Here is a 24,530-nt window from a genome sequence, read left to right on the forward strand (position 1 = left end):
CAAGTCCTTCTATCCCATGGAGGGAAATACTATTAATAGATGGATATATAGTCGTACAGACCTAAAAACATGAAAAATATAGAAATGTAACTTAAATTCTATTACATATATGTAATCTCTGATTCTGTTCTCTCATTAAACATATATATTGATGTCTGTGTGACCCTGCGTCACCAGCATCTTTCCAGGTCTGCCTGTTATTTACAAGGAATTTTGTTGTCTGGAATTCTGGACCCCCTTTTCCCTCCTAGCTGGTCTAAGGACCTGATGTCACACACCTTTGGACTGCTAGGGGCATTCTTGCTAACTTCTCATCCTAACAAATTTTCCCAGGAAGGAGGGCTGGAATGAGTCTGTCTCTGTGGTAGCATGTTTTCCTCTCCATGAGTACTGACCACAGTGATAGAGGTGTTATTTACTTGCTAAGTCGTGTCTGACTCTTTGCAACCCCATGGGCTGTAGCCCTCCAGGCTCCTCTGTCCATGGGATTTTTCCAGGCAAGAATACTGGAGTGGGTTGCCATATCCCACATTAGGAGGGCACCCACATCGCTACAGCCCTGACTTGTGTTTTGAGCCTCCCACTATCCATGAAATATTTCCTCTGCTGTCCTCTCCCAAAGAAGGCAAGTCTGCAAAGCTTTAAACCAGATCTCTGCTCTTCTGCTCAGGCCTCGTTTTTTTTTCTTCCTCGTTTCATTTTTGATTGGAGTATAACAGAGATGCAGGAAAGTGCACACATCTGATATTTACAATAACACAAAACTGATATTGGAACCATCGGTATATCCACTGCCCAGGTGGAGGCGCTAGTCATAGCAGCCTCCTGGGTGTTGTCTCCTCTTGGCCTCTTTTCCCACTTCCTACTTCGGAGAATCTCTTCTGGCTGCCTGTGGGGCCAACAGTACCAGGCAGCGCATAGCTGGGCCAGTGCATTTCTTACCCCAGGGGTCACTCCCTCATCACCCCCACCCCCACCCCCGACCTTCTCCAAAGAAGTCACCACCCTCAAAGACCCAGCCGGCTTCTTAGTTCTTTCCATCTCCATTTTCCTGCATCTCCACTTCGGCCTGGACCTAGGTCCACACCCGAGCTCCCAGCAGCACCACCCCACCCTCTGAAGCCCCAACACAGTCCAGAAAGAGTTAAACTCAGGCGAGCACCAGCTCCACGCAGTTAATCCCGGATTCTCGGCACTGATCTCCGCGTCTGTCATTTGCATTTCTCTCTTTTGTGCGGCTTTTCTTCCTCCCCGTCTGCGGCCCGGGCGCCCGCATTAGCATACGGAGCCCGGCGCGGGCTGCAGGGACCCCGCTGCGCGCCAGCCTGTGCGATCTGCAGGCGCCATCAATTTTTCAGCACTTTTCTCATTTCTCATTACAGTCAGGCCCATGCGGCTCCCCACTCAACACTCTCCTCGGCCGTCCTGTCGGCGAGCTCGCTAGCTCGCCGGGGGCTGTCACGTCCCTCCCTTGCACGCCCTCGCTTGTTGGGGCTCCCGCCGTAATTAATCACAGTATTAATCCTGGCCAAGCTTGTCTTCCTGAATAATTGTGTCAACGCGCTCGGATGTCTGGGCCCAACAGAAATGCGACCAACTTTGAGCACTGGACGGTATCCCTGCGCCCAGGACCCCCGCGAAGGCCTGAGGTCCGTGCTTACCCCTTGGCGCAGGCACACGCGTGCACGCACACGCGTGCACGCGCGCCGGCTTGTACGGCACTTCCAGGCACAGGCTCTGCACGGAGCGGGAGCCACCTGTGAGGAGCAGATTGATGGAGCCCACGAGAAACCGCGTTTCTTCTCAAAGCAGGCCGTATTGTAGGGAAAAAATGGGGCTCAAGAGGATGGTCAAGTCTCAGGTTTCCTTGAGTGCCTAGACAGTCGCCAAGGCAGGGTCCTTGGCTTTGGGCAGGAAAGCGTTCAAGAGCAAGTGTTAGTAAAGTGAAACATGTTTGTTTAGAGAGACACTGGCGGAGTGTGGGCCCTCTCAGAAGGCGAGAGCGGCCCTGGGAGATACACGCTCCACAGACAGAGTTCACACTGTCTCAAAGGTGAGAAGAGGCCCTGAGGTGTGGGGGTGGCTAATTTTTAGGGGCTGGATAATTTCATAGGCTAAGGAATGGGAGGAATGTTCTAGCTCTTTTGGAGAAGCAGAGGGGATTCTAGGAGTTGGGCCGCAGCCCTCTTTTGGGCCTTTTATGGTGGGCCTTGGATCTGTCATGGCGCCCAGGGATGTGCCGTTCAGTGTATGCTAGTATACAGTGAGCACATAATAAGGCTCAAAGTCTCCCGGAAGTCAAGTCTTCTGCCGTCTTGGGCCTAGTAGGTCCTAACCGATTTCTGTTGTATCTGGTCTTTAATGGTTGTGTCATACTTTTAATGGTTGTGCCCTGCCCCCTTCCTTCCTGTCTAAGAAGCATGGCCATACCATGAAGTTATCTTTAGGTACCGAATTGGATGGTTGTCATAGCGATGTGTGCATTATTAAGAGAGTGTTGTTCATCCCAGCAGCTAATCTTATAATGAAGCTGCCTCATTATCAGGTTGAGGCAAAATAGGCTTTTCTCTCCTTTTTTCTGGGGTGGGGGGCTGGGGTCCAGTGGGGTCCCCAGGTTCGGCTCCATGCTGGATCATGGAGTTCCAGCACGCATCTTTTGTTTGATTACCCTGTCCTTCTTCTCTGCTCTTCTCCGGGACAGATGCAGGACGCGGGGACTAGGCAGGGCTCATCCCATCACCAGTGCCTGCTGTAGTTTGTGAAGCACTTAAGAGCAGCTGAGAACTGTGTTGGCCCAGGCACCTGGAGCCTGCGTGAATTAAAATTCCAGATTGGCGTGCAAACAACTGATTGCTCTGCTTTTCTTCTGCACCTGTTTCTCTTGCCTTCACAGCCCTAGGAAACCAACCTAAAGGACCAGCTAGTGCTTTTTGTATCACTCCACCACCATTTAGAGGGGACTTCTTTACTTCCCAGTGGTCACTGCAATTTTGTAAATTTTTAAGACTCATTAGAAGTCCACCATCACCTCAAGTTTGGGTGCCTGATGACTCTTTCCTTTATAACCAGGTGTCAGTTAATTTTAAATCATTTTGGAATTGTTTGCCTTTGCTTTCTTTGTCTCTGGTTTTGTTTTTTGTTTTTTTGTTTTTTTTTTGGTAGATTGTTACAAAGGTCTGTTGGGTTCAAGTTTAGATTTCATGCTACTTGTGAATCTCAGCTTCCCTTTTCTTGTATAATTATGCTGCTTTTAATTTTGCTTACCATGTAGGTTAGGGGAGCATTTCCCACAAAGAAAAAGGAGCAAGCCAAAAAAGTAAGCTGCTGCCAAGTACACCGTCCGGTGAGATGGTTGTCATGCATCTAAGAGGTGAGTGCAGAAAGGGAGCGGCTTGTCCTTACTTTACTCGCTGTCAGGTCATGGTGAGCAGAGTTGCTGCCCTCCCAGGGACAGCCTTCGGGATGCCCAGGTGCCCTCAGCACTGCCTGTCTCCTGTCCACCAGTTCTTCCAGAGCCTTCAGCAGCCTGCCCTCCAGCCCTGAGAGGCTAGCATTTTGTGGCAGGTTTTTTCAGAGCACAGTCCACCGATGTTGTGAGGCTCACCCAGGGTCTGATTAGAAATGCAGATCCTAGAGTTCCCTGACCAACTGGATTTGCCATTTTCAACAAGTTCCTTGAGTAAATATGACGCCCATAGATTGTTTTTTATGAGCCTCTGTTTAACAGTGCGTTTCCTTTTTCTTTCCCTCCTTTTAAAAGTAATATAGCGAGATGGTGAAGCTGGTTCAATGAAAAGGAGAATTAATCCTGAGTTGCCAGCCTCCCTCCTCAGGAACTCCTAACATTTTTGGTTTTTAAAAATACATCTTTTAAGAGACATTCTTTACATATTGTTACATTATTATTGTTGTTTAGTCAATAAGTCGTGTCTGACTCTCTGCGACCTCATGAACTGTACCCACCAGCTCCTCTGTCTGTGGGATTTACCAGGCAAAAATACTGGAGTGGTTACCATGCCCTCCTCCAGGGGATCATCCCAACCTAGGGATCGAACCCATGTCTCCTGCATTGATAGGAGGATTCTTTACCACTGATCCAGCAGGGAAGCAGTAACTATTTATATAAACTACTTTAAAATCCGTAATACATTGTTCTGTCACTTGCTTGCTTCCCCATGAGATGTATCTTGGCTATGGTTTCATATCAACATATTGAGATCTTCCTCATTTAAAAAAATGAAAAAAAGAAAAAAAAATTAAAAAAAAAATGGTGGCCCAGTACATTTTGTATGGAATGTAGTAAGTTTTATGGGTTTTAGTGATATTTCTTGTCTCAAAACCAGAGTTAGAAATGGTTCTTAAAGAGAGTTTGAGCTGATATTTCAAAGTGGCATCCACAAGCCCCCTACTGAGCCCCCCATTGGGCGGAAAGGTCAGGCCACTTGGGGAAGGGCAGAGGGTTGTTCCCTTCTGACCAGGGGATTCTCCTTTCTGAAACAGTCAAAAACATGGGCCTTGTGGTGATTCTGTGAGTGTCAGAAACCATTTCTGTCAGGAACTGTACCGCATTTTCTCCTGAGAGCTGATGGCATGGTTGTCTCCTGGGTTTAGACACAAACTTGGGACAGCCATGCCCTCACTGGACCTGGATGAGGCAGGGACTTGGTGGGTGTGGGGTCAGATGCCACAGGAACAGAAAGTGCCTTTCCCAGCACAACGCCACCCTAGGGGGTGGGACAGAAAATCAGGAGCGGTCTTGGGCAACCGCCAGTTACAGCAGCCATCCTACAGAAAGGCTGATGAGAAGGAGAGCCAGTGTCTCCCGAACTGTAGTCAAACCTGGACTCAGAGTGTGAGCGGAGGGACTGGGCAGCCTTTCTCAAAGTGCAGAAACCCTGGTGTCAGGAAACGAGGAAGCCAGTCTGGAAGGCAGGGACACAGGAAAGATCGGGAGGAAATGAAGGAGTCTCCTCCAGTCACTTGGGGAAGAAACAGTGGGATTTCGCACTAGCACTGCTTTGTACTAGGGATTATTTTTAAAGTGTCTCATAAAGGTGGAAAAGAAAAGAAGTGAAGAAAGTGTTAGTCACTCAGTTGTGTCCGATACATTGTGACCCCATGCCAGGCTCCTCTGTCCATGGAATTCTCCAGGCAAAAGTACTGGAGTGGGTTGCCATTCCCTTCTCCAGGGGATCTTCCTGACCCAGGGATCGAACTCGGGTCTCCTGAGTTGCAGTTACCATCTGAGCTACCTGGGAAGCCCATAAAGGTGGAAGGATGATATTAAAACAATAGAAATGGATATTTGTATTTTTAGTTCCCTCACTTTTACCACAGTGGTCTCCCCTCTACCCCCAAACCTTCCAAGGGTCTAGGCGACCAGCCTGAAATAATTGTTTCAGGGACAGAAGTGACAAGCAGAAAGCAGAACGTAGCCTGCCAGTTTCTTCCTGACTTTGAGCTCCACAATTCGGGGCCCTCAGGGGATGGAGGGCACTTGGGCATAGACAAAATGCTAGGGGACATGGCATGAGGAAGGGGGATGTTTGAGGGGAGATGGCTTCTCCCTGGGTGGGGGTAAAGGGAGCCAGAAGGAAAGTGATGAAGGATGGGCTCTGGTGGTCTTAGAGAGAGGGGCCCCAGCTCTGGTTTCTCGGTGTAGCATTGGGGAAGCAGCCAAAGCCAGCACTGGTCGATGAGACCTGAGAGGAGGCTTCTGTGTTCTTCCCTGGGTGGATCCCTGGGGAAGTGGGAATATGGAATGTTTCCGAGGATTCTGTAACCCCCGTGTGGCCTGGCACAGAAATAGAGAGAGGGCCTGAGGGAGCCAGAGGACAGGAACACGGGGCGGCTCAGCCACAGCTCTGTAGCCTGGTGGCTGGGATGTTGGGCTGGGGATGTCCCTGCTGACACCTCAGGGGGCAAGTGACGGGCCCACCAGTTACAGCATCTCCATCCATCTGTCCTTGCTATGCCTTTAGCCTGCAGAAATCCCCAGGAACCTGGACTTAAACCACGTTACTGTGAGTTTCTCTGGAAACAGATCCCGAGACGAGGATTCACCTGTGCATGCGTGCTAAGTCGCTTCAGTTGTGTCTGACTCTGTGCGACCCTATGGACTGCAGCCTGCCAGGCTCCTCTGTCCATGGGATTCTCCAGGCAAGGATATTGGAGTGGGTTGCCATGACCTCTTCTAGGGGATCTTCCCGACCCAGGGATGGAACTCGCGTCTCTCGTGGCTCCTGCATTGCAGGTGGATTCTTTACTGCCTGAGCCATCAGGGAAAGTAAGTAGTTTGTCTGGGAGGAGATTCCAGGAAGTGGAAGTGAGGGGGTGGGGGGAGTGAGCCAGGGGAGGAGGAGAAGCCAGTGGAAGGGGCAGCAATGAGCAGGTTAGCCCTGCAGGAGCTGGGGCTCTGTTTCTCTGGGGACCCTGGGATGGCTGGGTCTCAACATGGTCTTCCTCAATGACCTGGAGGCCAGGGCGCCTCCCCACTGAAGCAGCAGAACAGGGAGGTATGGTGGCTTCTGCTCGGCTTGGGCTCTGGCAGCATATGTGGACCCTTGTGGACCTATCATCCGCCACTGGGCTAAAGCCACGCGTCTGGGGAGACGTGGTGTGGAGCATCCTGAGTGCCCGCTATGCAGCCTGGGGAGGACAGGGGCCAGCAGTTGCCTGAGTTTGGGTTACCATTGCCCTGGTGGAATGAACTGGAGAGAGACATTAAGTTGGGTACTAGAAAACTCTAGAAAATTACATCTGTTAGACATGTGTGTTAGTAGACTGATATTTTATTTATATCTGCTTTTATGTGAAATATAGGGTTAATGTCAGTCTAGTATAATGGATAGAAAATAACTTTTAGAGTCAGATCATCAGTGGATTCAAATTCAGGTCCTATCACTAGTGGCTGGGTAACCGTCGGTTGGTCGTGTTCTAACCTTCATTCCTGCGTGTGTCAAAACGGGCATGATGACACTTAGCTTGGAGGTTTTGAGGGGATTAACAGTGGCTCATATGAAAGCCCCAGTGATTGGTTTTCAATAGGTATCATTTTACTAAAGCTTAGTTTTACATGAAAGTAGTTTGCAGTTTTACATTTTATTAAATCTCCTTTACTTGCTGTTTGTCTACTAGAATCTCCTTGTTATTGAAAAAGTTCTTAGCAAAACTGTTGTTGCCGGGGACTGTTGTAAACAGTGTAAGGAGTGAACCACAGTGTCATTGTCCTCATGGCCCTGGAGTCTGGCACAGTCGTACCAGGGAAGCAGGACACTTGGAGGGTGGCCACTGTGTCCTTTCTGTCCAAGTATGACGCATGTTACACTCAGGCTTGTTTTCCCGGATGACCTTTGGGTATTAAGCATTTGACTTGGGTATTTGTTTTTGGCTTGGAAGCCATTGCAGCAGAGGAATTCCCTTCCTTTCTCCTTTCCAGCATCTCTCCCCACAAGCCAATAAAGCCTGAATGTTCCGTAGTTCGCTGCTGCAAGTGGTGAGACATGCATCTGTATCAGCAGAAGCCAAATCGACTGCAGCTGGATGGAGCGGTGATCAGGGCGGAAAAAATGGGCAGTGAGGTGGCTGCACCGCCTGGTGTTCGGCCCTCGTTAAAAACTGGCTGACTCAGTGGAAAGACTCTTGCAGACACAATGTCTGCCGTCCTCAGAAGGGCTGCCCTGGGAGTGCGGTGTAGCCCTTGTGCTGAAAGCAGGGTGTTCTGGGCATCCTTGTCCCCCCACCCCCCATGGTGCCCAGCATGGTGAGCCTTTGCTCCCATGGGTGGCACTCACTTTGGGGCCACCTTGATTAACGTTATAGATATCTGAGCACACTCAGAACTCTTGGTAGCCCCTCCTCAGCCACAGTGGAAGCCTCAGTGCTTCTGTGAGGTCCCAGGAGTTCAGTTGCTGGAGCTGGAAGTGACGCCCTGCCAGCTCCTCTTTTGAATTCATTAGCTTTCATCTGATGTCCTCAGTTTCCATTCCAGCTGGAGTCGGCCTCCCTGCTCAGTCCTTTGGCAGAATATCAACTTGGTTTTTCTGTTTTCTTTTCACCCCTGGATGCTTTCTCTTAGCTGCACTACCCAGGCTTCTTGCCCTGAGGGAGTTTATCTCACTGGGTGAATCACCGTGTGTATTAGTCAGTTTCTGTTGCAATAGGGCAGCATAACAAAGAGCACACATTTATTGCTTTTGCTTATTGACCTGTGGGACCTTGAAGGTGGCTCTGCCTCAGGCTGTGGGTCTCCACGGGGCTCCTTCACCTAGTACCAGTGGCTCTTGGGAGCATGCCCTTCCCATGGCAGGTGGCAGAGGCTCAGGGGGCCAAGTTTGATGAAGCAAGTGCATTGAAAGCCAATGCTCACAACACCTCCACTGACATTCAACAAAGCAAAGCAAGTGGATAGAGGTGTGCAGCCCTCCTTGTCTAGTGGGGGGCCCTGCAGAGTCATGTGGCAAAGGATGTGGGTGCATAATGCCGTGGTGGGGGTGCTGAAGGGTAGGAAGCAGTAGTCCAGTTTACCACCTTGTGCCAGGCAGCCCGGGGCCATCTGCCGAACATCTGACTTCCAAGGAGATTCATGCCCCTTTGGTGGTGAGTTGTCTTTCTGTGAATTACCAGAAGATGCCCCTTGTGGGCAGATGGACAATCAAAGGTACTCCTGCCTGCGGGATGGTACAGCCCTCGTCTGGGGGGTTGGCTTGCCAAGGGGAGGATGGGCTGGAATCCAGTCCCCACTCACTCCCTGGGCAGGCACCCTAGAGCCAGGTCAGCCTGCAGGTCTGTGCCTTGTGACCCTGGGCATACCCGGGGGTGGCTCACAGGACCTGAGGAAGCACTGTTGTCACAACTGAGTTCAAGCTGTGCAGGGTGGTGCAGTCTGGGGGTAGTTTTCTGTAGTTGTCAATCCACGCCAAAAAAAGTGTGTTTTTTTTTCCCCTTTTTTGACCCTACCTTCAGAAAATAAATGAAGCCTTTTCTTTCCCAGAAATAGCCTTGCCAACCAACCACATAGGCCAAACCCAGTGTAAAAGGGACGATATAGTTGCAGAACATTCATAATTGTAGAGTAGCCCATCTGTCTTTGAAGAAAGGCCTTCTTCTTCTTTCCCTGGGAACGACCGCATAACCCGCAATTACCCTCACATTCCAAAGTCAGAGGCCACGTCATACTCTCTGGACAACAGTGATATCAGGTTCTGACAGTCCAGTCTCCCGAGTGCCATGGTCTACCCTAACCAGTCGTGCAGTGCAAGTGAAGAGGGGGTGTCCTCCAGGATTTGTGGGGGCCACGTATGTGCGCATGCCATGCTCACCTTCAAACTTCCTGATTACCAGAAACACCACAGGATGATTGGAACTCCAGTGCAGAGGAAGACTCAGGCTTTGGCAGATGGCATTATCAGTCTGCATCCTCAAACTGCTTGATACCCTCACCCTTACCCATCGTGGGTGGGATGTTGTCTCCACCCCTTGAATTTGGGCTTGGCCATATGACTTCCTTGGGTCGGTGGTCTATTGACAGAAACGAGTGGGTACCACTTCTAAGCCCAGGCCTGGAGAGGTGTCAGACACGTCAGATCTTTCTCTTATGCTCAGAGAAGACCTTCTCAGTATCTGCATCCCACTGAGTGTGGGCCCTGGAATGAACACATGTGGAGCAGAGATGAGCCAAACCTCAAGGAGGGCCAAAGCTTGAGGCAGAAACACTCAGCCAAACCCAGCCTGGATCTGCCAACCCCCAGATGACCTGGGGACCCACTGGCGTGTGAGGGGAAATGCGTGATCATTGCTAAGACTTGAGGTGGTTTTCTGGCTAGCATTAACTGCAGCAACAGTTCACGGATTCACTCGTCTCCTGATGGAATGCCACAGTATGTTGACCTTGGACACCGGATGTGGCTGGGACACAGGAAGCACCCCAGCAGAAAGGCCACTCTCTTTCTTTGACTTGAGGGCTGAGATCTGCCTGAAGGAGAAAGTGTGTGACTCAATTAAGATACAATTAAGATCCTCCTCCATGGCCTGCCTTTCATCTGCTGCCCTCATTATCCTGCTCCCTTTTCTTCTCACCGTGGGAATGGTGCTGCCGTTGCATGCTGATGAGTTTGTCTGTGGCCCAACTTCTGAACTAGAGACGTCTGGGTAATTAATTTGGATTTAAGCTCCTCCAGCCAGCCCTTGATAGAACCACGACTGAGTGCTTCGGAAGGCCTTGATTTCTCCTGGGCACTTTTTGGGTACTTAGAGGTCAAGAGTCATTTGATACCTGTCTATCTACAGTCAGTCTCAAAGTGAGTTTTGAAAAATGTATGAAAACGTACAGTGGTTTCAAGTGACTTAGCTGACTCCTGGGAAACTCCCCCCCCCCCCCCCGCCCCCCACACACCCATCCCCCAACATGCTCTGAAGTGTTTTGCATTTCATCCTTACATCTTTTGGTTACCGAGCAAGTCTCCCTCATGAATGTGTGAAATATTTGCTGGGCACAAGGCTTGACTGGAGCCCAAGCAGAATATGGACACCTTGACACAAGGCCCCTGTTGAAGGAAGGTGATGAGCAGGGAGACATGAGGCTATAACTCCAAAGCACAAGGGGAGATGAGCGCGAGAGGGAATAGTCCCGTTTCACATGTTACTGTTTCTGAATATTCAGTGTACTTTCCGACTTCTCGTACTTCTTCGCCTTCTGTCTATCAGCTTTGAATCTTCTCTAAGGCCTAGTTCTCTAGATTTCATGAGGATTAAATGAAGCTTCTCATGCTCAGAAATCTTGTACTTACTGCAATGGCTTTCAAAATGTTTGCTGTGTTCCATAGTAAGAAATCAATTTTGCATCAGTTCCTAACACACACACACACAAACAGTTTTATATGAGTTTAAAGTTTCACTCTGTCTTAACCTGGGTTCCCCCAAAAGTGGACCTCAAGATAAGGGTTCATGTGCAGGTGGTTTATTTGGGAGATGATGCCAGGAAAGACTAGCAGGGGAGTGGGGAAGTGACCAGGGAAAGGAAGAAAGACGTTTGAGAATGTATTATCAAGAGATGCTTAGTTTGATTGAGGCTCTCTGGCAACAGTTTTTGTGGGAGCCATCTTAAAATTGGCCCCCAGTGATCCTGGCCCCGCAAGTTCATGTCCCCTGTGTAACTCCCTCCCACAGTGAGCTATGCATGTGGCCCATGTGTCCAGAAAGACATGGCAGAAAGGAGTGATGCCATTCACGATGGGCAGCCTCCGAGATGGCCTCAGTTATCTCCCCTTCCTGAGGCCATGCCCTGTGGAAGTCCTTTTCCTGGAGGAGGGCCACTTGTAACCAGGAAGAAGTAACTCTGTTCTAACCAAAAGACTGTAACAAAGGCGGCAGTTCTCACTTCCGAAGATTAGGTCCCAGAAAGACTCTGGCTTTCACCTTGCTCTTTTCTCCACTGACTCTGAGAACAAACCAGCCCCCATGCTGTGAGCTGCCCTATGGAGAGACCCACATGGTGAGGAACTAGTGTCTCCAGAAAACAGCCTCCAAGGCCCTGTGATCCGCCACTAGCCCTGCAAGGGAACCTGGAAGGGGATCCTTCCCCAGTCGAGCCTTGTGATGACTTCAGCCCTGGCTGCAGCCTTGAGAGAGACTCCGAGTCAGAGGCACCAAAAGGTACCCCCTTCCCTTCACTAAGCTGTCCCAGATTCCTGACCCATAGAAACTGTGACTTAATACATTTTTAAGCTGATAAATCTTGGGGTCATTAGTTATGCAGCTGTAGATAATTAACACAGCGTCTGATTTTTGAGGCAAGGTCATAACAGACTTTACTGTTTATACGTTGGTCTCTCTTGGATTACAGCCCCGGGGAAAGCTAGCCGCAGATTGTGAGGACACTCAAGAAGCCATATGGGCAAGTGTGTGTGGTGATGGACTGAGGCCTCCTGCCAATGGCCAGATATGTGGATGAGCCAGCTTGGAAGCAGGTCATGCAGTCCCAGTCAAGCCTCGGACTGACCGCAGCCCCAGCCGACATCTTGGTTACAAGCTCATGAGTAACCTGGAGCCAGACTGGCCAATCTCAAGCTGCTAGGTTTTGGGAGTAAGTTCTTATGCACTCAAAGATAATGAATACAGTGTAGAACAAGTGACTCAGAGTCTGTTCTGCCCAAATGAGAGATGCCCATCTGTCAGTGGATGCGGGCTGCTTCCCAGGGGTGTTGATTCACCCCCTGGGGGCAGAGAGGTGTTTAGGGCAGAGGAAGCCTGCAGGTATAGAGATGCAGGTTCTGGCAGTTGGAAGTCAAGCCTGTGTGTACCCAAAGGTAGAGGTGAGGAGGTAGGAGTCGGGGGGGTTCCCAGAGCCTACTAACTCTCAAACTCAATTCAAATCTCGTATCTATTACTTCCATTCCCCCAGGCAAGCTTGGAGCCCCTTACTTTCTTTTTAGAGCCTGGTTCCTGCAGGATGTTGTCCCTGGTAAAAGGGAGAGAAGTCAAGCATCTTTTTCCATAATAGTCTCCTCTTGGGTGCTCCCTTTGATGGGCATTGGTCTTTCTTTTTTTTAAAAAAGAAATTTATTTTTATTTACTTATTTTGTTGTGCCAGGTCTTGATTGCAGCATGTGGGATCTAGTTCCTTGACCAGGGATAGAACCCGGGCCCCCAGCATTGGAGCAGAAAGTCTTAGCCTCTGGACCACCAGATAAGTCCCAGTGATGGTGTTTCTTGGGCTGACTCTGACCGGTTATTGATGCTCTCTGTGACCCGAGTCCAAAGGCTAGGCTTGCTTGTGAGGGATTTAGGTCTGGAAGGGCCCTGTGGTCATTCCCTGATGAAGACTGACTGCTCCCACACCCCACTCAGCTTTCACCGTGGAGCCTACCTCTCAGCCTCCTGCTGCCTGCCCTCCCCTGCCTGGCATACAGCCCAGAAAGACGAGTCCAGTCCCGTCTGTGATGTCTGCTTGATCTGTGGGGGACTTACCAGCACCGTCCTCAGCAGACAGGCTGTCCCAGGCGCTCCGCTCCTGTCACGTGCCACCTCTCTAGGCGTGTCCCTGCTAACGTGGGCACAGCTCGTGCCTGGGACTTGAGGGGCCAGACTTGTAGGAACCCTCTTGTAGGAATCCCGGATCCCTATCTTGAAGCCTTCTTCCTTGGCTTTGAGGAGGGGTCAGGGGGAAGAGTCACACTCATATCCAGCATGGCCTTCCAGTTGTGGCTGCACCGTGGGCCCCAGCTTCTGTTTCTGGAGGAACAGTCTTGTCCAGCACCTGATCATATAAATAAAACCCCTTTCTCAGTGCCGACGCAACTTATACTCCACAAATCCTCACTTTCCTCCTCCTCAGTGTCAGGGATGGGACATGCACCAATGTGGTTGGCCAGAGGACGTGGGTTTAATGCAAAAACGGGACTCGGAGGGAGGGAAAGGAAAGAACGGGTGCATTCCTGCTCCTAGTGCAGTTTTGCATGGAGTGGGTGCTCACGGAGCAGGCTCAGGAGCCTTTTCAATAGGAAGCAGGTATACAGAGAAACAGAGGTCAGTGTCAGTCTCTGGCGTTGTGGGGGACGCGGAGTGGTGGCCTTGCCTGGTCTTCAGTGGCTGCCCCCACGAGCCAGGGCTCCCCCTTCCCCGGCACCAGGCACTGCCATCCTGCTTGCCTCTTTTCTGTGAAATGTGGGGAGATGCAAGGCCCTTGCCACGCGCCCTCCCTTTTGGAGGCTGCCTTGGCTTCCTCCCCTTCTCTTTCTTCCTTCCTTTCTTCTTCCATCCGTATATTTCTGTATCTACTACAAAGGTCAGAAAAACAAATCAATGAGAAGAAGGACCCAATAATCTTGAGACCTGGCTCGGGGATGGGAGGTGGGGAGGGAAGCCGCTCAATAAAATGAAAGAGAATTTGAAAATTCCCTGAACCAGGCACAGCATGGGGTCCCGATCAAAGGGCCAGGCAGCTTCAGCTTCTTGTGTGCGGGAACTGGATGCTCTGAGCTGAGGAAGAGACAGCCCCTGGCCTTGGCCCCTTTCTCCCGCCCGCCCAGCATACACACGTGCACCTACACTTCTTGGACTACCACATGACTACTAAAGAAGGTCTGAGCATGGATTTCTGGAGTCAGAGAGGCAGAGGGGAGAAGGCCATCGGGAGCCCGCTTAAATCCCTGTGAAAGTATTAGTTGCTCAGTCGTGTCCTAGTCTTTGCGACCTCATGGACTGTAGCCTGCCAGACTCCTTTGTCCATGGGATTCTCTAGGCAAGAATACTGGAGTGGGTTGCCATGACCTCTTCCAGGAGATCTTCCTGACCCAGGGATTGAACCCAAGTCTCTTGCGTTGCAAGCAGATTCTTTACCCTCTGAGCCACCAGGGAAGCCCTAAATCCCCATAGTGGTCCCATTTTCCAAGGCTGTCTCATTGTCCTGTCCACACAAGAGGGGTCAGACGCCCTCTGAGGACCAGACAATTGTATTAAGGGTGTTCCAAGTCCCTCCTGGCTTTTTTCTGAAATGACCTTGGAAAAAGGTGAGAAAATAAAAACCCATTAGTATGCAAAGAGCTGAATCAGCTTTTTAAAGCCCCTTCCTGTGAGTAGTAGCTCTTCTGTGAAGTCCTTCCTGATCTCTACCACTCCCCCATCCCCCACCCTGGGCTTGATTGAACATTTTCCCCTTGAAGCACCCACTGTACACCAGTAATCTCCCACCAGAGTGTGAAGCATCTGGGGTTCTTTATCATTCTTCATGACTAGTCTGTCTCATTCTGTTCTAAGGGGGCCAGTGATAAAGTAGATCACGGACAGACTGGACATCACCCCTTATTGGCAAGTGACCTTGAACAAGTGATGTAGCTTCAGTTTCCTTATCTGTAAATTGGAGATGATAAATGTAATTCTTCTTTTGAACAGTGGCTCTTCAGATATATGAGGGTAGGTTTTGTCCTTCAGGCTCTGCTATAATATTTTTGCATTTCTTCACTATATTGTGTAGCTTCCAAAAATCCAAAAATGTTTTGAGCAAGAATAGCATTGTCAGCATCAGGATAGAGAGTCTGCCCTTCAGGGAACCTCACTCAGATGTATGATCTGGCATATTTGCTATAAAGTGGCTCATTGTTTGATATGATGCTTACTGTACATCCGTGTAGAAAACATGAAGACTTCCCTAGGTACGTAGGTGAAGGCAACATGTGTGCATGTCCATATTTGAGTGCATGTGTGTGTATAAGCATCTGTGTTTCTTTATGAGTGCATGTGATTATTTTCCTGATTCTTTCCAAAGAGTTTTGAGGTGGTTTGAAGATGAAAACAGAATAGGAAATGAATCATTTGCTAATAAAATGGAATAAAGATTATGGAAAGGATGCGGAAGTAGGTACTTTAAGATGTCTGAGTTGAACAGATTAAAGGTGCAGGAAATTTGGCTCTTTCTTGAAAGTTAAGGCTCTAAAACAAAGCTTTATGGTTACCTTTTTTTTTTTTTTTTCCAAAAATGGTTTTGTTTCCTGACTACTTCCCACTTGTAGTAAGTCAGAGTAATGGCAACTAGATCCAGGGAGATGAGAAATTTAAGTAGGCTTAGGAGTTGGTAGTCAGCATGTTGATTTGTGTCTTTTCTCATCTACTTTTGTTTGTTTCTTAGTTCAGTCGCTCAGTCGTGTCTGACTCTTTGCGACCCCATGAATCGCAGCACGCCAGGCCTCCCTGTCCATCACCAACTCCCGGAGTCCACCCAAACTCATGCCCATCGAGTCGGTGATGCCATCCAACCATCTCATCCTCTGTTGTCCCCTTCTCCTCCCGCCCTCAAGCCTTCCCAGCATCAGGGTCTTTTCAAATGAGTCAGTTCTTCCCATCAGGTGGCCAAAGTATTGGAGTTTCAGCTTCAGCATCAGTCCTTCCAATGAACACCCAGGACTGATCTCCTTTAGGATGGACTGGTTGGATCTCCTTGCAGTCCAAGGGACTCTCAAGAGTCTTCTCCAACACCACAGATCAAAAGCATCAATTCTTTGGCACTCAGCTTTCTTCACAGTCCAACTCTCACATCCATACATGACCACTGGAAAAACCATAGCCTCGGCTAGATGGACCTTTGTTGACAAAGTAATGTCTCTGCTTTTTAATAATGTTTCTTATTTATGGAACAGCAAAAACAAAAATCCTATATTTGTAAGCCAGTGTCCACATTATGCCATACACAAAATTCTTAGAGGGATAAACTTTATTCTTTCTATAAACTGAAGCCCCAGAGCATTATGCCTATTGTATAGATATGCTGCAGTTTATTTATCCACTTTCTTATTGGTGGATATTAAAGCTGTTCCCCTGGATGGTCTTCCCTGGTGGCTCAGATGGCAAAGAATCTGCCCACAATGTGGGAGACCCAGGTTCTATCCCTGGGTCAGGAAGATTCCTTGGAGAAGGGAATGGCAGCCCATTCCAGTATTCTCGCCTGGAGAATCCCATGGACAGAGGAGTCTGGAGGGTGTCAGTTCATGAGGTCTCAAAGAGTCAGGCACCACTGAGCAACTCACACACAAAGCTGTTTCCACTTGGGACTTTTATAAATAAAGCTGCTATGAATATTCTTGTACAGGTCTTGTGGATTTATGTTTTCATTTCTCTTGAGTAAATAAATATCAAGGGGGTGAGATCGCTAGTTCATGGAAGAGGTGAGTGTTTCAGTTTCACTAAAAAGCCAAGCGGTCTTCCCCAGTGACTTTCCTAGTTGACAGTCCTTCGCCATGGTGTCAAGGAGTTCCATTTCCCACTTATCCTCACTGATACTGGTGTTGTCCGCATTTGTTGGTAGCCGTTCTAGTGAGTCTGTAGACGTCTTGCATTGTGGTTCTGATTTTCCTTCCGTTGACAGTCAGTGACTTTGAACACTTTTCCCTATGTAATCTGGCCATTGGAATATCTTCCTCAGTGCCCAAAGGAATGAGCTTCTGCTGTTCACAATAACAGACTAATTTCAAACACATTATGTTAGTTAAAGAAGCCAGACAAAAAGGAGAACGTACTATATGATTTTGTGTCCTGTAACTTGACTGAATTCAGTGATTAGTTCTTAATTTCTTGGTCTAGTCAGGGTTTTCTCTACAGAGCATCATAGTATCTGTAAACAGTGATAGGTTTACTTCTTCTTTTTCAATTTGGGTGCCTTGTATTAATATTTCTTTTTCTTGCCTAATTATCATGGTTGGGACTGATCTCGGGTGGCCTCAGCTTGAAGCAGGGTTTCAGTTCCTGGCCAGAGATTAAGGTTGGACCACAGCAGAGAGTGCTGAGTCCTTGCTTCTAGACCATTGGTCAGTGACAAGGCCCTGGCCCTTCAGCTTTGCAGAGAAGAATTCCCACAAAGACAGAAAGTAGTTAAACAAAGTGTTTCTTGGAAGGAAAGAGTACAGTATGTGGATAGACACAGGGGTGGACTCGGAGAGTTGCACTTTTGTATATTAAATAGTTTAACACAGTGTATCTTGTGGGTTTCCTTTGGCCAATCATTTTGATTTAGCTGGTTATGAATCTGTGTTTGGTATATATTGGGGTCCTCCAATATGTGCATGCACATCTCTCAGCCAAGTTGGATTCTAGTGAAGAGGCCTATAGGAAGGTTGATACCATTCCACTCTTGACCTCCAAGGGTCTTATTAGTCAGGAAGGTCTTCTTGACTTTGGGAGTGGGGAATATGTGGTCTTTTATCTCTTATCTGGGCAGGTTCAGCCTCTCCTGTTATTCTCCTATAATCTTCATCTTGGAGTATGGGTCCATAAACAGACTTCAGCTGCTCACCCTGGAGCCCATCTATCTCCTGTCTCAGGACTTCCAATACTATGTTGAAGGAGAATGGCGAAAGTGGGCATCCTTGTCTTGTTTTTGACCTGAGAGGAAAAGCTGAAAGCTTTTGGAGAATGATTTTAGTTATTTTGCTATTGGAGAATGATTTAGTTATTTTGGAGAATGATTTTAGTTATTGGTTTGTCATATATGGCCTTCATTATGTTGCAGTATGTTTCCTCTATATCACTCTGTTGAGAGTTTTTAATCATAAATGAATGTTGAATTTTGTCAAGTGCATTTTGTACTTTTCTGCATCTATTGAGATGATCATATGATTTTTATCCTTCCTTTTGTTCATGTGGTGTATCACACTGATTTGCAGAATATGAGCCATCCTTGCCTCTCTGGAATATATCCCCTTGGTCATGGTGTATGATAAGAAGGAATACTTTTTATAATTTTATAAAAAGTCACCATTTAAGTCTACAGAGGCATTGTGGTGAACATCATGTCATGAAAAGCTTTTCATGAGCAAAGCCTGCCTGAGTATTTGTTGAAATAGCAGTTTAAGATCATTTTGGCAGAGAGACATCTCTTCCTAAAGATAGAAGCCCAACTTGAAAACATTGTTTTACTTGTTTGTTGATTCCCGCTCCCCTCTTCTATCCATCCATTCATCCATCCATCCCCCATACAACCAATATTTTCTGTGTACTTAGACTGATGAATACTATGCTCTCAGCTAGCTTCTGGAGAGAAATTGGTATTTTTTTCCTTCTAAGCTGGGGATGCAGTGGCATTTTTATTTGTATGACCCTGCCTCTGACTCTCCAGGACTCTGAAACATCTCTGACCAGGGTATGAAAAACACCCTTGCTTTCCTGGCTGAAGAGCACGGCTCTGCCTTTGGGTATACGCGGGAGCTGAGGAAGGCTCGGTAAGGCAGTGTTTTCTCAGCTCCACACTGTCAGCTCCACTCTGTCTGTGGTTAAGGAGTCTTGCTGGCTTCAGCTCGTTTGTGTTGCTGCCCTGTCTGGTCTTTGGCACCAGAGGACTCCTGGTGGATCGGGCGTAAAACACCAATTTAGACTTAATTAGAGAATAATCTTGCGTTCTGAAATAGAAAAAAAGAAGAAGATTGGGTAATAACCAAAGCAATGATCTCTTACATTTGTATAGCTCTTACCCACTTCTGACCATTTTTAATTTTTCTATCGCCGACCAATAGGAAGGTAGGGGATAGATATTACTATTATCATTTTTTTACTGTGGTAAAGACCATATAACATAAGTATACCCTCCTCACAGAGTTTAAGTACACAGTGTAATATTATCAGCTGTGGACTCAATGTTGTGTAGAATTTCTCTAGAGCTTTTCACTCTATACCCATTGAGCAGTCCCCATGTCCCTCTCCCCACAGTCTGTCAAGCAGGTGCTACTTTGTGTTTCTATGAGTTTGGCTACTTTAGATAGTTCCTCTAATCGGATTCATGCGTTTGTCCTTCTGTGACTGGATTATTTTTTATGGTTGAATAATTTTCCATTGTATGTATATGCCACATTTTCTTTATTCATTCTACTGATGGACCATTTAGGTAGTTTCCATCTTTTGGTTATTGTGAATAGGGCCACAGTAAACATAGAAGTCCAAATATCTTTTTGAGATCCTGATTTCAGTTCTCTTCGATAAATACACAGAAGAGGGATTGTTGGATTATGTGTGGTAGTGCTAAGTTTTTTGAGGAACTTCTGTAGTAGGGGTGGGGTGGGCACAGGCCCATTAACACCTGGTGGATACCACTTCACCAGTGGTCAGCATTGCTGTGACCCATTTGCTCAGCCCGAGGAGCTTAAGGTCTGCTGGGTGCTGGGTACCTGGCTCCCTCAGTGATGATGGCCAGATGGGGTCTGGGGGCCTGGTTCTAAGGGCGTCTTGGGCTGAGATCTGCCTCCTCAGCTGGTCTGGGCACTGGCAGAAGGACCCAGGCTAGGGGCTGCACCAGCACTCCTGGGCAGGGTGACTGGCCTGCATGGGGACCCCTCCTCTTAGCCAGGGCCTGGGCCTGGGCCTGGGCGGGTGAAAGTTGAGTCTTGGGACCTTGAACAAGTGAAATGAGAGGTAATGATGTTGCTTTGCTTACAGATTTGTTAAGTGTTATAAGTCACAAGGGGGAACGGAGATAGAATTCAGTGCCTCGGTTTTCCTTATTTGTATAATTCTCAAGGCTGTGACCTTTAAGAATATTACAACTTTAGATAAAAAGTTGCAGAACAGAGAATAACATTTGTTTTGATGTAAGTTGAAGTTTACAGGAACATTGTGAACAAAAGTTTCCACACAAAGAAGTTTGCCACAACTAACCACATCCCTCCCTCACCTATAAAAGGGCTTTACTGAAAGCCTTCAGAGTTCAGAGATTTTAAGGCATGAGTCCCCCATCTCCTTGCATGGCCCCACAACAAACCTTTCTCTGCTTCAAACTGTGACATTTCACTATTGTTTGATCTCCGTGTGCTTTGGACACATAGACTTGCATTCAGTCACACTTTCATATTATTTTCCATGGTGGTTGTACCATTTAGGAAAGTGAAAAAGTCGCTCAGTCATGTCTACCTCTTTGGGACCCTATGGACTATATAGTCCATGGAATTCTCCAGGCCAGAATACTGTAGTGGGTAGCCGTTCCCTTCTCGAGGGGATCTTCCCAACCTAGGAATTGAACCCAGGTCTCCCACATTGCAGGCAGATTCTTTATCAGCTGAGGCTCCAGGGAAGCCCGGAGGTAGATATTCTTAATCTGCCTCCTAAATGGTGTACTCCTGATGCACACAGGAAATCCCAATTCATGGACCAGCTGGACACAGCTTCCCTGCTAACTTCTGACATTTATAGAGCCTCAACAGATGTAGTTAGCCAAGCAGTCCCAGAATTTTCTTGGGATGGGGACATTCCCATTAACTCTTAGCATCCTTGTTCACCAGCACTTCCAACCAGCTGTTCTGGGAGCTGGAAATTTAGGGATATGGTAGGCAGTCAGTGGCCCTCTCACCAACAGGAAGGAGAGAAGGAAAAAAAGGCTCAGAGAGATAGAGTGACTCAATTAATTCTCCTGGCTGGGCCAAGAATAGATGGCAGGGCCAAGAATAGAATTTTTACGTGATCAGATGTCAGAGATTTGTCTCATAGCAACTGACCTCTTGTTGCAGTGTAGGATTCTTATTTCACAATCAAGATTTCAGTCATTTCCTATTAATCTTTTTATTATTTATCATGTAGCAGTGGAGTTTGCAGAAATGAGATGATATCATGTGAGTCGAAGAGGACCAGGCTTGAAGAGAAGTGGAAAAATGATTCCTAGTTTGCTATATGATTTCAATACCAGATTGACATGAAGCAGGTGTTTTCAAAGAAGGGCCATGGCTATAGATGGAAAGTGGGAGTGTGGGGCACTAGTGAGGACCTGCTCCTACTCAGACTGAGAGAGCAGTTGGAGATGTGGGTGGGCTAGAGCTGACTAAAGGCAGCATCAAACTGGGTGGTGCTTGGATATAACAAGCAGGTTGAAGACTTCCGTGGTGGCCCAGTGGTTGAGAATCTCCTGCTAGTGCAGGACATGGGTTTGATCCCTGGTCGAGGAAGATCCCTTGGGCCCCTGTGTGCTGCAGTTACTGAGCCTGTAGCTCTAGAGCCCATACTCTGCAGCAAGAGCAGCCACCGCATTGAGAAGCCCACACTGCACCTGGAGAGCAGCCCCCTCCACCACAACTGGAGAAAGCCCACTTGTAGCAACAAAGACCCAGCACAGCCAAAACAGAAATAAATAGCATTTTTATATAAAAAATCAGGCTGATGTTCACTCTAGCAGGAAAGGGCCCTTGGATGGGACAGTGAGGGAGACTGGAAGCTTGGCTTGGAATAAAGGCTTGACCTGGAAGGTGAATTGACAAGCATCTGTCTAGAATAAAAACAGACATAGAGAAGGCATTTGAAAGACTGTTTAAGTCTTAGGGCAGAGAGAAACAGACTCGATATTGAACTTGATATTGGATCTAACACAATGCTTTGTGTGTAGTAGGCCTTCAACATATATTGGCTCCTCAAAAGATGTTGTGTAGTAAAAATCAAATGAATCCAAATAACCTCAGGGCAATTCTAGGTGAACATCTGTATAGTGAGTAGAAGGATCTTTGCAATAAGGATGCTAATGGCTTCTTCATTATAAAAATCGTGGTCACCCTTGTAAAAGCAGGGGTGCAAAGACCCAGAGTTCCTTTCCAGTCCTATTTGGTATTTGATTTTCTCCTTAGTGAACTTGTGAATCACCTTTTTGGAACTCCCTTGGTTTCATGTCATACATTTAAAAAACAATAGGATAAATGATCTCTAAGGCCAGTTCTAACTCTGAGTGAATGATTTGTGTTAGTACCAAATTTCTCCATAAATTATCCTGTGTTTTTGTCATCTCTGAGGTCTCCTTGATTTACTTTAGCTCCTATGGTTTAACTCTGTAGATACCTGTGTAGGTTTTGATGTCAGGGGTTATGTAAGGGCAGTTCCATGCCCTTTTCTAGCAGAAGACTGTCCTTGGTTGACAACTTCAGCAAGAACTATTCCCAGGAAGGCCTTGGCATGGATGTGAACCAACTGTTTTTTTCTTTTTTTTTTTTCTCAAAGGCCTTTGTACAGAACTATAAAAGTGAAGGTGAAAGTGTTAGTCGCTCAGTCGTGTCTGACTGTTTGCAACCTCTTGGACTGGAGCCTGCGAGGCTTCTCTGTCCGTGGAATTTTCCAGGCAAGAACACTGGAGTGGGTTGCCATTCCCTTCTCCAGGGGGTCTTCTTGACCCAGGGATTGAACAAACCTGGCTTTCCCATGTTGCGGGCAGATTCTTTATCATCTGAGCCTCCAGGGAAGCTCTGAACAGAACTGTGGTAGATGGCAAACATGGCCATGGTTACTCTCCTTCCCATATTTACAATGTGACTTTGCAACTCCTCTCGTCACGATGTGGAGTTCATTTACTTACACTCTCGGTCTGAGATGGCTCTGTAACTTAATTTGACCACTGCAAAGTGGTGGCAGGGACACAGCGCCTGTTTTGTGCATGATCAGCCATCATGTGACAACACAGGCTAGCAAGCTAGAGAGTGACAGTCATGTTGGATGGAGACAGGCCGTCTTAGCTGAGGCTGTTCTGTCAGTCAGTTCCCAGCTGACCTAGCAGCTGTCTGCAGAGGTGTGGATGAGGTGAGACCAGAAGAACCATCATCTGAGACCAGTTCAAATCCTTAAAAGAAAGAATCATGGGTGTTTTAAGTTGTTACATTTTTGATGATTCATTACATAGCAAAAGTCAACAGATAAAATCTGTAGACTGTACAAAGCCAGGAGTAAACACTGCTAGAAAACATGCACTTTGGGTGATTGTGACTTGTTGCTGTAGGTTCGCCAGTTGCAATGACTATCACTTTGGTGGAGGTTAATAATGGGAGAGTCTGTGCATGCGTAGGGGCAGGGAGTATATGGGAAATCGCTGTACCTTTCTCTCACTTTTGGTGTAAGTGTATAACCGCCCTAAAAGAAAAGTCTTTTATTTTTTTTAAATTAACAGATAAAAAGAGGTGATTAGGGAAATGACCAGTAGAATCTCCAGAATCTAGTGTAGTTGCCATGGAGGCTCAGTATGACCCTTTGTGGCAGAGAGAATGCTTTGTGCTCTGTAAACCATTTCATTTTCTTCCTGGCCATACAGGAGTACTAAATCTCCCAGTCTCCTTCCAAATGTAACGTGAGCAGAAGTAATGAGTGTCGTTTCTGCACTGGAGCCGTTGGGTGTTCAGTGTACTTTCCTCAGAGTCTTTCTTTACTTCATTTGCCAGCTGGATGAAACCAGGGCGTCATCAAAGACCGTGAGATGGAATCAGACTGCTTTGAACAGGATGCCTCAGCGGAATCCAACTTTGATGTAAGTCATTTTATGTTTTTTGAAGCTACTGAGGTTTGGAATTGTTTGTTACAGCAGCTGGCATTGTTTGCCCTGACTAATACCTAGTCAGAGACAAGGTACAGTAAATGCTTTAGTGCTCTGATGAAATTTATTTTCAAGAGATTCATTATATTATTTATTGTAAATACTACAATATAAATTAAAATTAGATACTATATCTACATGCTTCAAAAATTAAAAAGATATAATAAGATTTGGAATGAAAAAAAAAAACTTCTTTTCATCTATTATCTAGCCATTGAATCTTTTCTTTCAAGGCAGTGTTACATAGTTCCTATGTTTCCTTCAGAACTATTTTGTGCATGGGCAAATAAGTGCATATATATTCCAGATGTCTAGTATATACATATATACATATGTATTTTGCAAATGGTAGCATATTTTGCATATTGTTTCCTTACTTAAAAAAGTTTAACACTGAATTTTGGAGAACTTTCCTTATAGTACACAAACAGCTTTTTCCCCCAACTGTGTACTATTACATTGATGGACATATTATAATTAATTTAAGTTGATTACCATTTTGTCAGATGCTGCAATGATCCCGTCCTTATACATATGCCATTGCTCACAAAAGTGTGAGTTTGCCTTAAGGAAAAATGAATTAGAATGAAATAGCATTATGCATTTGTATTATTGCAGGAGGTTTCCAACTTTCCTTCACAGAGATTTTATAGTTTATGCCTCTGTCAGCAATATATGAAATGCCTGTTGTTCGACATTGTTACCAATATAATATGATAATCAATGTTTT

The 24,530-nt window shown here is 47.0% G+C and overlaps 1 long non-coding RNA gene across 1 annotated transcript; it reads left to right on the forward strand.

Moving 5' to 3' along the window:
* The first annotated feature begins 1,951 nt into the window (after window positions 1-1,951).
* Window positions 1,952-23,755, forward strand: LOC122682478. The gene is made up of 3 exons (XR_006337391.1): window positions 1,952-2,053; window positions 3,272-3,370; window positions 23,649-23,755. It is a non-coding gene; the product is annotated as an uncharacterized LOC122682478 (long non-coding RNA).
* Window positions 23,756-24,530: the final 775 nt, after the last annotated feature.

Source organism: Cervus elaphus, chromosome 24 (assembly GCF_910594005.1).
Source record: "Cervus elaphus chromosome 24, mCerEla1.1, whole genome shotgun sequence".
Taxonomy (NCBI): Eukaryota; Metazoa; Chordata; class Mammalia; order Artiodactyla; family Cervidae; genus Cervus; species Cervus elaphus.